The sequence below is a fragment of the Piliocolobus tephrosceles genome, chromosome 18, assembly GCF_002776525.5.
Source record: "Piliocolobus tephrosceles isolate RC106 chromosome 18, ASM277652v3, whole genome shotgun sequence".
NCBI classification, from domain to species: Eukaryota; Metazoa; Chordata; class Mammalia; order Primates; family Cercopithecidae; genus Piliocolobus; species Piliocolobus tephrosceles.
Window position 1 is genome coordinate 62,444,995 of NC_045451.1, and position 14,124 is coordinate 62,459,118.

Consider the following 14,124-nt stretch of genomic DNA (forward strand, 5'->3'; position numbering starts at 1 on the left):
GCAGCGATCTTGACTAGCCACAGGATCACCACAAAAAATGGACCATCTCCTTTGAACCACAAAAGATGATTTACAGGCCAGGCACGTTGGCTCATGCCTGTAATCCTAGCATTTTGGGAGGCTGAAGTGGGTGGAATACTTGAGACTAGGAGTTCAAGACCAGCCTGGCCAACGTGGTGAAACCCTGTCTCTACTAAAAATACAAAAATTAGCCGGGTGTGGTCACAAGCACCTGTAATCCCAGCTACTCAGGAGGCTGAGGCAGGAGAATTACTTGAACGCTGTAGGTGGAGGTTGCAGTAAGCTGAGATCATACAACTACAGTCCAGCCAAGGTGAGAGTGAGATTTTTTGTTCTAAAAAAAGATAATTTACAGTAATAACCCTGTATCACCGTTACATAACACTAGCTTTCTCTCCCTTTGGCTAGCATTTGGAAGCAGAGCTAATACTTTTGGAATGTTTAGATGTTGAAGAATCTTAGTTCAGAGCTTGCTGGTTCTCATGAGGGAGATGCTCAAATATGTCTTCCTGTCTCTTTTGACCACTTGTTAAATACCTTTGCCTTGTTGCTGGTTGTGTTTCAATTATTGGTAAATTCTATTTCCTGGGTTTACTTTTTGTAAGGAATTCAGTGCTTACTTCTGGACACAGAAGGTAGGGTCAGAGTGAGGCATTCCAAAATCCTAAGCGGAGCCTAGTATGTGATACTTTCTTCTCAGGAGCTATGCCATGGGAATAATATTTTGGGCAGCATCTTATAAATACGTTGAATTTGGAGGCCAGGAAACTTGGGACTGGTCTGATGATAGAAGCTGAAAAGACAAGTTTCAGTAAGGAGGGTAATGGTGAGGAGTGGGGACAGGGAACCTGTGCTAATATTTTACTGGGTATCTACAGTCTTGGGAATGAGTGAGGGGACCAGCAGAAGACTTAGGGCCTCAGGGCCACTGACCAGGAGGGATTGTGAGGACCAGCAATTGCTGAACTATGCCTGGATATGCCTAATGAGGGTTCAACTCCCTGTTCAGCATTTCTGGTACTCCAGACTTATTAAGAATCCTGCTAGAAGGCCAGAGCTCTAAATCATTTTCAAAGCAAAGAAATAACACAGGCTAACTGTTCTCTAAGATCCAGAATATCTGTTTCTCTCAAATAGATATATAAACTAAATCCATTAGCAATTTTTGGTCATATGTGCACTGATATTGCAACCATAACACAATCAGTCATTAGCTCATTTGTGGTTAGCTACTTAAAAGAAAAATCTACACAGCTTATTAGCTAGATCTTTGAATTAGACAATAAAACTTCCAGATTACAGATTTCCTGGTGCATTCAATATCCTTGAATTTATGTCAACTGTAATTACATAATTACATGTAGTTTATCTCTGAATATGGTCCATTTTCCTTTTGCTGGTAGTGCCACATACAATCATGAATAATCATCCCACGTGCAATAAAAAATAACTAAGGTATATTTAGAGAAATTACTCTTAAGGATTAATTGAATTGTGTTCATCGTCTGGTTGAAACACTATAGCAAAGTCTAAATTGATTTCCGGCAGTTTATAGGTCATTTAAAACAATTTTCCAAAGCAAAAAGTATATAAATGGGCTAACACAAGAAATACTATCTCCCTAAGGGACATCAAATGTCCAATATCAATTCAAAAATTAAATTTAAATGTAAACCAGACTGGGCAACCTGCAAATGACCTTGTTAATTATCAACTAAGGCTATCCTAATCCATAGCTAATCAATAAGGGACTTTCCAAGGGAAACTTTGGTAAAGGTGAGTGGAGACTGCCAATTTTACAGGCAAATGTTATTTTTAAAAATGTTTTAGGATGTCATAAAATGCTCAATAACCACTTTATATGAGTGTAACTGTCTGGCCCACTGTGAAACTGTATCAGTCTTTGGGGCCAAAGTCACATATGGCGTAGAAAAGAGAGAATAGCCTGTCTAGTTTTCAATGCGTATCCTGGAGGAGCAGAGGCTGTTGTGGGACAAAATTATCTCTTTTAAACTCTGTATCATTCATTCATTCATTCTCTTTCCCTTGTTTCTTTATCTGCCCCTTTAATCACTGCTTACACTATGCTTGACGGGTGCTACATATTCCTGCAAAATGTATCCATGAACTTTGATTGGCAGTGGGCATGGAAATTAACAAATAGTTTTATCGTCTTAAAAGCTACAAGGCTCGAGACAAAATAAAATGAAAAACCACAGGGCATACTGTGAAAATAAAATTCATCATTGCTTCTAAGTTGTGTTAACTTCTCTGCTGATTTCACTTCTATTAAGTTTTCTGTTTCTTCCATCAGGTTATGCTGTCTAGTAACTTCCATGGAGTAATTTTACACCATATATATGATTATGTGCAGATATTCTTATGACTTTTGAAGGATACAGAGAGAGAAAGGAAAATGTTTATACTGTATATCTGAGTAAATATAGTCATTTACACTGAACTGGATATTACCCATTTTATTATTTTCTGAATAATTTTAATATACATTATTGTTCAAATAATTATAATAATAATATACATTAATACATTGTTGTTTAAAGCACTGGGCCAGTCTTCTGGAGTCCCTTAAGACTTTGCCATGACCTCTCAACCAATTTCACCTCCCTCCATATTGAAGCAAAAATTATGGCAGAATTGGGTTCTATACATTTAATATTTCCCAACGGTTCCCTTGCTCTTTCCTGATTAATGTGGAATCATCACAAGTAAATATGACACAAAGCTTCCTATGTTCTCTGAAGTTCTTTATATATTTATCCCAGTTTGAGAAATCTATTATTAATGACTCTCTAGTGAGAAGGGAGGAGGTAATTGAGACAGCACAGTGAGTAAGAGTTGAGATATGGGAATTAGGCAGCTCAAATTTAAGCATGTTTCTCCTGCTTTTTAATTTTATAACCTCAAATAAGTTTCTTAACCTTTGTGCAACTATTTTACACATCTTTACATTTTGAAAAATAAATTTGTTTGAGTTATCTCTCTGTATATTTAATATCACCCATTTTCACTCTCAAAATGTTCTGGTTTGAGCAATAAATTATATGGCCACACAGTTGATTAAGATTGCAAGTTGTTCAGATAATGCACATTACTGTTATTTGTTAATACCTTTTGCCATAGCAACTGTAAGACATAAAATAGCCTAGTTTGGGTTTTTCATCTTGTATTAGGGAATAGTAACTACCAAAGGAGGAAAGATAAGCAAGGACGAGATAAAAAATACAAATTAGACAGTCAGGTTTTGAATAATTCAGAAATGATTGTGGGGATTTTTTTGCTGTCATACAAACAGGCAGGCCAGAAATCTGATTTATTCCATAATTACTGTGCCTGGATATTGTTATAATTTTTTTCTTTTTCCTGTCATTTTGTTCATATTTATAGTCACTTGCTTCTTTTAAATTTGAATGGTATATTACATAATTTTTTGTAGAGATAGCAATATCCCCCAAAGATTTCATTTACTTCTCTACATTTTTCTTGTACTTTTACAAAAGTTGGGTGGGGTCCTGGAGACCAGTTCTGGTCAATACATTGGCCAGAGCAAGGCCATGTGTCATTTCCAGGATGAGGTTTTGTAAAGGCTTGCTGCCAGGCCAACTAGTACAAATGCCAGATAGTGGGCCCTACACTGGGCTGTTTAGAGCAGAAGCTGTGACCATCTCCAGGGAACATGTACTGAGACTGACGGATACAAGTTTGGTATGCGAAGCCACAGGGATTTGGAAATTATTGGTTGCCCCAGTGTAACCTAGGCTTTCCTTATTGATACAGAAACTGGTACCAGGAAGGATATGCTCCTGTAACAGACAAACCAAAACACTAAAGTACACGGCAATGGTTTAGTGGCCACTGAGGAAATGGTTATCAAGCTAATAAGATAACAACCTAGTTTTTAAGTAAACTTTTAAATTTTAGAACTGTTTTTAGATTTACATTAGCAATCTCTTTTTACAGGGCTAAAATATTTTGTGAAACTGGGGCCTGTGATAATTTGCAAAGTGGGTCATGTAGCACTCTCTGATGTAGCTCTATGGGAAGAGGTTGAAAAATGGAGGACTTACAGTATTTCTATTGCTACTTAGTTGTATTTACAAGACATTGCAAGAAACAGATAAGTTCAGTAAAGAAATTGTCAATTTGCAGCTTAATAAAAGGGAATTAGAACAGTGAGTCCTCTGAGTTAGAAGAGTCAACTGCTTTGATACCTGGCAGTAACAGGCTTAAGAAAGCCTTTTTGAGAAACATACTCAGTACAACCTTTCAAGTAATTTAAATGTTTAAGGGCAAAACTAAACTAAGGATAAGAGTAATATATATATATATATATTTGTGTGTATATTTGTGTATATATATGTGTGTATATATATATTTGTGTGTATATTTGTGTATATATATATTTGTGTGTATATATATATATTTGTGTGTGTGTGTGTGTGTGTGTGTGTGTATATATATATAACGTTTAGAGAGAGTGAGAGTTATGAGTAAAAAAGCAAACCCACATTTCATAGATGAGAATCATGCCTCAAAAAGAACATTAGATACATTTATTAGCACATCAGACTAACTTGCATAGACTATTTAAGAAGCTCTATAAAGTTTCTGAAACAGTTATATTGCCAAAAAAGCCACTCTACTAAAAGACATGTGGCCTTTGAATGGGCTTATCAGTTCATGTTGCAGCAACAAACAACTGTGAAATGTCAGTAGCTTATAGCAGGCAAAGCTCACTTCTTCTCCGCACTACAGGGCCATGGCCATCACAGGTTGGCTGTGGCTCTGCTCCACGTTTCCTTTTCTTTGGGTCCCTATCTGACATTGCAAATAAGCATGGCAGAGTGCAAAGACATCATGGAGAACACGTGCTACCCTATACAAAATACATTCCATTGCTTATATGATTTTGCTTTTTGGAAACAATCATACAACACTCAGAGATTAACATAGAGTGGGATATACAATCCTCTTGCAAGGAAGGGAAGTGAATATTGATAATAATGGGGTCTATGACAGGGCACTAATGTTCTATTGGAAGCGATTGAGCTCAGAAAGTTGCATAGCCTGGAAGAAGGTTATACTCTTCAGTGCCTGAATCAGTGTGGCCAAGGAGAGTCAGAATTAAGGAATTAAGATCCGTTTCCACCAAAGAGAGTGCCCTTAATAACATGTGTTCAGTGGAATTTGGGAATTGATACAATTCCCAAAGTCACTACTGTTAGTCTCCTATTTTTCTCTTTTGTTTTTTCATTGGAGAGGGCAGTATCAGGTCCTTTTAGTCTACAGGTTTCTGGATCTAGAGCTGCTGGAGTCATATGTGGGTTTAACACAGAGATGATTGCATATCACTCAGAGACTCTGGACTTGAAGTTGAGTTTGTGACTGGATGGAATTTTTTTGTGTGTCCTTCCTTGAGAAGTTATTAACTGTGAGCCATATATTGGGAGAAAATAACAAAAGGATATTTGGTGACTAGAAGGATAGACAGGACCATAGACAGTAATGCTCCTCCAAATTTCTGTATTTCCCTCAATTCCCACTCATGTGACTGGTGATGGCCAATGAACTCTGAGTGGGAGCAATGCATCACCTCCATGATTCATGTTATCATTGAATGTCTCACTCTGAGATCATGAAAAGCCCAGGTATGGTCTGCAGCCTCTCTCTCCCTGGTGTGCACACTGAACATGGCTTTTATTCCAGACCAACAAGTAACAGGAAGAGAGCCCTCTGCCAGACTTTATTTCTGAGAGGGAGTGTGAAACAGTGCCTTCTGCCAAACTGCATGGGGTGTGAACCAGAGTAAAAACTAAACCTTTATTATGTTAATCGTCTGAGCTCTGGGCTGGGAGGAGTGTTTTCTTAAAACAATAATCTAGCTGATTATCAAGACAAAATCAATTATGTTTGGTAAAGCTGAAAATTCCGTTTGAAGCATATCTTCTAAATGTTATTTTATTTTCCCACATATTGCTAAGGACACTTCATGTAGCTCATCCATCCTATTCACCCATCTCTTTGCTCTTGAGAAAAAATAAGTATTAAAAGAACAATGGTGAAGAAGCACGCACAAAGCTCTACCTACCCACAAATGCACTGCTTCAAATGCAACAAACTGCGGGTAGAAGAGTTTGATTTTCCCTTCTCACATGATGGTGCATCAGAGGTTACATACACTCAGGAAAAGGTTACTGTGAATATCCTTTGGGAATTCCATAATGGGTGCCTGCTATTTGTGCATTTCTTCTAATCAATGCAAAACAGCAGATTGTGGGTTCCATAAGCTAAAGCACAGGCATTTAATCACATGAATGCACACAGATCCAAAAGAAGAATTAATTATTAATGATACTGTGGTTAGGCTCCACTTCAATTAATAAATAATTTAGAATATGGTATACAGGAAAACCATATTATAATAAAAAATAAGGTAGAGTCTTAGCAGAAACTGCCAAACTAAAATTTAAGAGGTCATTTCTCAACATTGATAATTCCTAATAGGGTAGCATTCCAGTCAGTCCACTTCTGTTTATTCATAGCAACACCCATAGGCTAGCCTGAGGGGAAAGGCTTTATTAATATTTACGAGTTATTTTCATAAGTATGTGGTAGTTCATTGTCGAAAGGACATAATTCAGACTGTAATATGGCCGGATAAAATGAAAATCTGTACCACCCTAAGCAATTTTCACTAATGCATAGAAAGGCAACAAACTTATTTCTGCTCCCCAAACTGTGCCAAAGATTTTCAAGTCCCAAAACTACTTTAAAGAAATTAACAACCATCTTAGAAGATAAAGCTACATCAAGTACTGCTCTAGTCTAATGGCCCATAGCTCACATGACTAATGTATGTGACAGGTTGCTTACTCCACAATTCACCAGCGGTTATCTATTGAAAGACAAAGAGATCATCACGGGATGCTATTTTCTTTTGATATACACTTGGTAAACATGTCTTTCCTGTGGCCCTTTAGCTTCAGAATTAAAAGTATTACACTTCAACAAGACATAAACAATAGGAAGAAATTAACTCGAGAAGCCAAATTTGAGAATTACTTCCAAGAACCTTCAGTTCCCCCTTCTCACCCCTCCTTATCCCTCCCTCCCATGACAGTAATAGGAAAACAAAAAATGAATTCCAATTTATATTTCAAGCTGCTTCTTACAGCAATTACATTTCTGAAAAACAAAATAATTTTGGATGGCTTCACATCCAGTAAACTGTATTTGGTGTTTCCTGTTACTCCCTGTGCAGCTAATTTTTGGAGTTTGTGATGTTATGGATAAAACTGTCTCTAGGCATAATTTAATTTTCATAAATTATCATCTTTTAAAACCTGGAATTTATGCTGGGTCAGACAAAATATTAATCATCAGGACTGTCTGGAGCTTTCATCTAAGATTATAGAATTAGAATCTAAAGAGGTAAGTATTCAGATGTTGATATAATGCTCAAACCTGTGTATGATGGTTAATACTGAGTATCAACTTGATTGGATTGAAGGATGCAAAGTATGGTTCCTGGGTGTGTCTGTGAGGGTGTTACCAAGGGAGATTCACATTTGAGTCAGTGGACTGGGAGAGGCAAAACCGCCCTCAATCTGGGTGGGCACCATCCAATCAGCTGCTGGGATAAAAGCAGGCAGAGGAACCTAGAAGGACTGGACTGGCTGAGTCCTCCGGCCGCCATCTTTCTCCTGTGCTGGATGCTTCCTGCCCTCCAGCACTGAACTCAAAGTTCTTTGGCTTTTGGACTCTTGGACCTACACCAGTGGTTTTCCAGGGCCTCTTGGGCTTTTGGCCACAGACTGAAAACTGCACTGTCGACTTCCCTATTTTTTTTTTTTTCTTCTCTAAGAAGGAGTCTCACTCTGTTGCCCAGGCTGGAGTGCAATGGCACCATCTTGGCTCACTGCAACCTCCACTGCCCGGGTTCCAGCAATTCTCCTGCCTCAGCCTCCCAAGTAGCTGCGATTACAGGCGTGCACCACTGCACCCGGCTACTTTTTGTAGTTTTTAGTGGAGACGAGATTTCACCATCTTGGCCAGGCTGGTCTTGAACTCCTGACCTCGTGATCCACCCGCCTTGGCCTCCCAAAGTGCTGGGATTACAGGCGTGAGCCACCGTGCTCCGCCAGCTTCCCTACTTTTGAGGTTTTGGGACTCGGACTGACTTCCTTGCTCCTCAGCTTGCAGACGGCCTATTGTGGGAGTTCACGTTGTGATCGTGTGAGTCAATACTCCTTCATAAACTCCCCTTTATATATACATCAATCCTATTAGTCCCATCCCTGGAGAGAACCCTAATACACTGTGCTAGTGGTTTCCTTTCTTTTTCATTTGTAAATAACTACACACTTCATGAGAAAAGCAATAGTCTTTTAAAATTATTCATACAAAGTTAACATAATGAAATAAAAGAACGTAAGTGCTCTGTAGAAGCCTCCGGTTCTACATTATATTACCGAGTGTTTCGCTTTCTTTGTTTCTTCTCAATCCATTAACTAAGTATAATAGTACCAATGCCTCACAGGAGAATATTTGTAAATTTCGTAATATACACTGAATTCTTATGAAATAGGTGATATATCATATAAAACTGCACACCATTTGTGTATTATTATTTTAAAAAGTGAACAAGTATTGGCAAGAATATGGGGAAATTGGGATGCTTGTACATTGTTGGTGGGAATATAAAATGGTGCAATTACTATGGAAAACAGTATGGAGGTTCCTCAAAAAATTAAAAATAAAATTACCATATGACCCAGTAATCCTGTTTCTGAGTATATATGCAAAATAATTGAAATCAGGGTATTCAAGAGATAGAGGCACTCTTATAGTTATTGCAGCACTGTTCACAATAGCCAAGGTATGGAAACAACCTAAATGTCCATCACACATGAATGGATTTTAATATCTGGTAAAGACATACAGTGGAATACTATTCATACTTTAAAAAGAAAGTAAATCTTGTCACTGGCAACAACATGGATAAATCTGAAGGATGTTACGTTAAGTGAAATACGGCAATCACAGAAAACAAATACTGCATGATTCCACTTATACAAGGTATCTGAAACAGTTCAGCTCATAGAAACAGAGAATAGAATGGTGGTTTACCAGGGCTGGGGAAAGTGAGAAGCAGAGAGTCAGAGAGTTGCTATCCCAAGAGTGTAAAGTTTCAGTTAAATAAGATGAGGAAGTTCAAGAGATCTGCTCTATAACGCTGTGCCTCTAGTTAGCCATCCTGCATTGTGTACTTAGAAATTCGTTTTAAGGGTAGATTTCATGTTAAATATTCTTATCACAATGAAAAAAAAAAAAAAAGAAATAAAAAAATTTAGAAAAGGCAAAACTATAGGGACAAAGAGTAGAGCAATAGTTGCCAGTGACTAGGGGAGGGGCGAGGGGCTTGAATGTAAAGGAGCATGAGGGGACATTTTGAGTGAAAGAAATGTTTCAGTCCTGTCAGGCAGCTCTCAGGCTCTGGGAAGCACAAACTTTGGCTGCCTTTCTCCTGAAGAAAGGCTCCCTGGTATGCCACGCTGCCTATTCCCCAGGGATGCAGCATACTGTGTGGCACACTAGAGTGCTAGGCACCTAGGCACTGCTGGGCCCAGCTGGCATCACAAATGCTGCAACCTTCTAGGTGGACATGGGGGGATGTCAGCCGGGCTTCAAGGATGTTGGGATTCAGGAGTTGCTGGGCCCCAGGATAGCATGTCATCTGGTAGGAGTTGGGCTCCCACAATGGTGTGGTGATGCAGTTGCTTGTTTCCTGTGGAATACACGGGACCCAGCACCAACTTGTTGGTAACTTGCAACAGTGCCATCGTGTGGACTCCAGGTAGCTCCCAATGTTAGTCTCAGGGGAGCTGAGGGGCTCTCCCGTGGCTAGGATTGCAGGAGCCTGCAGGGGAATGTGGATCGCTGAGGATCTCTCACTTACTTTTTCCCCCAAATAGGGAGTTCCTTTGAGCTAATCTTGGCTGAGCTGGCTGCTTTGTGGTGGAGGCGAATGCTGGCCTCTGGTCAGTCATGTTCCTCCCTTCCCTTACTCTAACAGACACCTCTCAAAACACAGATTTGTTCTGGAATCACTTGAAAAGAGTAACTGAAATTACGGAAGGTTTCTGGGGCATGCAATTATGCCAAGACAGAAAGACTGAGTTGTCACTGCCTATCCTGCTATTAAAGATAGAGTGACAGACTTTCTGTAAGTAAGAAGGCAAATGATACATGTCACTGTCACTATTCTATGCTGCCAATGAAGATGGGTGCTTTCCTTTTTCTTTTAAAAAAGGCAAATATTTACTATCCTAGTTATTGTGAAAATATTTCACTTTCTGCTGTCCCAATACAGCTTTATTTGATTGCAAAGCCTTATGTGCTCCTCCCCAAGGAAGGAAATAATGAACAGATCTTTCTTTTCTTAATTATGTATATAACTAACTCTGTTAGAAATGACTTACACATATGTCAGTGTGTTTCCTGTAATGAGGCACCAATATCTATTTTGCCAGATATGCAGCCCCAAAATTCCACTGGGGGTAAGACTATTCTAAAGTGTGGACTATAAAATAAAAATGAAAAATCTATTTAATATATCTATACTGACAATTTAATATATGTATTATTTTTAAAGACCCTAAAAGATGAGCACTCAAAACTGGTGTAAAATGGTGTAAAATGGTTTAAAAAGTTTCAATGGCTTTACTTTTTCCAGTGAGATTGAAAATTTGCTGCAGTATACACTGTGGGAAGATACAACATTTACAATGAGAGTGAGTGCAACCAGGGACCTTATGCTTGTCAGTTTCTCGTATTTCTTTCAAGTCTGCTTTTGGATTCCTCAATAATGTTGCATGCTAACATAATTTCCCACTGCTTGGAAAAAACATGTACTCAGAAATCCCTCATTTTAATTAAAAGACTCTTACTGAACTAAGAGGTCTTGTCAGGACGATCTTCTTCACTTTGTGTCAACTGCCTGTTCTCACTACAGATTAATTACAGATAAAATGATTTGGGGGATTCATGAGAGGCTATTTTTCATCTTTGTCAATATTGTTCTTTCTTTTTTACTATTTAAAAACAGCAAATACACTGGCTATGAAGGAACATTAGGTACCATCCATTAGGTATGATCTATTATTGAGTATTTTTACAGAATTCCTACCACTTGTGAGATTAAGATGACATTTTTCTGTAAGGTGATTATTCTTTATGTAAAGGAACACTATCAAGAAAATGAAAAACAAATGAGAGCAACAAGAGAAAGACTCTTCCTTTTGGATTAGTTACTTCAGACATACACAAACAAAACACATCCAGGCAACCAGATAAGTATTAAAAACACCAATGGTGTTTTATCCAAATTGGATTAGAAGCCACTTAGGAAAGGTGTTATAGGAACGTACAAATGAATCCAAGGAAGTTTGGTGAATTTTCAGTGATAACGGAAGTTGATGTTGATCCTTGATCCCTGGAATATATGGTACGTCATGACCCTCACATATAAAGAAATGGCTCTACCCCATGAATGTTGTCAATTATCAGAGGTCGCTCTATGGAATGCCTGCCCTGACTGTCAGGGGTCCAGCCAGATTCTTATAATCCCCACATAATGTGTGGAGAACTTCACTCTAAATGATGGGGCCAGTGAGAACAGCACACCTCTGCTGTCATCCCTGGAAACTGCCACTCCAGCAAGCCTTTTCTTATCTTTCCTGTGCCACTCTGTATTTTCCCTTTCATGACTCATTCCTTCCAATTTTCTGTTTCATCTCTTTCCACTATGCCCTCTAGAGTCCGACTATGCCAAAAGCAGGAACAAAGAAAGAAAAAATTCTCTTTAATTATTAAATTCCACACAAAATGCTGTATCTTGGCTGTATTAGTCTGTTTTCATATTGCTATGAAGAAATACACGAGACTGGGTAATTTATAAAGAAAATAGATTTAATCGGCTCACACTTCCACAGGCTGTAAACGAAGCATGAAGGTGGCATCTGCTCGGCTTCTGGGGAGGTCTCAGGAACCTTTCAATCATGGTGGAAGGTGAAGGGGAAGCAGGCACGTCTTCCGTGGCTGGAGCAGGAGGAAGAAAGAGAGGGGGACATTGCTACATATTTGTAAACAACCAGAACTTGTGAAAACTCTATCACAAGAACAGCACTAGGGAAATGGTGCTAAAGCATTAGAAACCACCCGCATGACCCAATAACCTCCCACCAGCCCCCACCTCCAGCATTGGGGACTACGTTTCAACATGAGATTTGGGTGGAGACACAGAGTCAAACCATATCATTGGCCTTACCTTATTTCTGGGTTTTTCTCAAGTTCATAACTTCCCTTGAAACTATCCAATAATGTCTTCTAATTTTGAGTTAGAAGGTTGCAGGCGGTGGTCTATATTCTAAGTCTTTATTTCAAGCTTAGATTATTCTTCCCTCACCTTCTTAAGGGAAGAAAATAATTCAAAATTAAAGATGACTTTCTTTGAGTTTCATAATTTCTGGCTGTGCTTCCATCTCATCTCCTTACTGTGATGATAAACTTCCGGTTCGACATTTACCCCAGGCTCTGAACTTTCCTTCTCTGGTTCCTGGATCCTGGCTACATTTCGTCTTTGAATATTCCCACCTGCAGAGCCTGACAAACCACTTGCCGTCTCCAAATGTTCCACACTTTCTTCAGCCTCCCTGCTTTTATGCCTCTTGCTCTTTCCTCTTTTGACTCTATGGGTCTCCTCCCCACTCACACCTTCTCTTGGGGAATAACTTCTACTTTTCCCTCTTCTTCAAACTTTTCCTTGGAATGACTCCTTCTTCTGCCACTGTAGTACTGCCAGTAAGATCACTGCTGCAGTGTTCTTACTGCTTGTTGATGCTCTTCACTAAACTGTGTTGCTCTTTGAGGGTTTAGTCTGTGCTATGTCTCTTTCTGCTGTATGTCAGAGCTATCATACAGTAGACGTAAAATGCCTGTTTGCTGAGAGAATGAATAAGTGAATAAAGGAGGCCTTTGATAATTTAGGCAACTCATTATCTAGGTGTGGAAGGTGTGGAAGTTACTGCTCCCTCCCCAGCCATTACACAACAGTAGATGTCAATGACTCCCAAAATCTGCTTAAAGAAGATTCCCATGATTTTCCTAACTCACTCAAATATCTCTTTAACTCAACAGTTATTCCTCTTGACTTCTGGCTTGGCATTTAGGGTTCCTTTCAATTGTAAATCCAAACAAGTACAATAAGGTCAGTAGGCAAAGAAAGAGGCAATTATGCTAGTAATAACATGCCCGAGACTACATCTCAGCTTGAGCTTTGGCAAAGTAAGCCTTAGGCCATCGTGTGGTTGGTTTCTACTTCTCTGCTTCTAAACTTCCTTCTTCAAATCATTAATTTTATCAGAACTTTTTGGCACATGGATCAGAAGAAACAAGTCTCCAAAAGGACTGAGTGAAAAGACCAAATGGGAATCGTATATCTTGGGATTTCTTGTCATATTATATTGTATCCCGAATTAGGGTCATGGTTAAACATATGTTTTCATACACACACACACACACACTCACACACATGACTAATATATTCATTGATAGGTGTATAGATGCTAAATACATGTCTTGAAGTTGGGATCACAGAAATTCAGTTTCATGGAATTAGTTATCATAGCACTGATTGGTATTGGGACAGGAAAAAAGAAAACAATCTTCAGTATCACTTAGAAATATATGTATATATATCAAGGTTGTGAGTACAACTATTTAAATATCTTGTCTAATTTTTCTGTAATTTTCCTGATGAACTTTGCAGTAAGATGGAACTTTAAATTGATGGGTTATATCTCCTTAGTGTTTTCTTGCTGTTTCAGAAAGATGTCTTGGTTTCATCTCTTGACCTTTGAGAGATTCCAAGAATAGCCATTATTTTTAATGCTGGATGACTAAGGGCAAATCCTAGTGGATGAAACATCCTGGTTCTCATGAGCCTCTGAGATTTTTACATTCCTATATTTACTCTAATCTTTTTGCAAGTGATTTTAGTTTGTCTAATTTTGAGGATGACTTGAA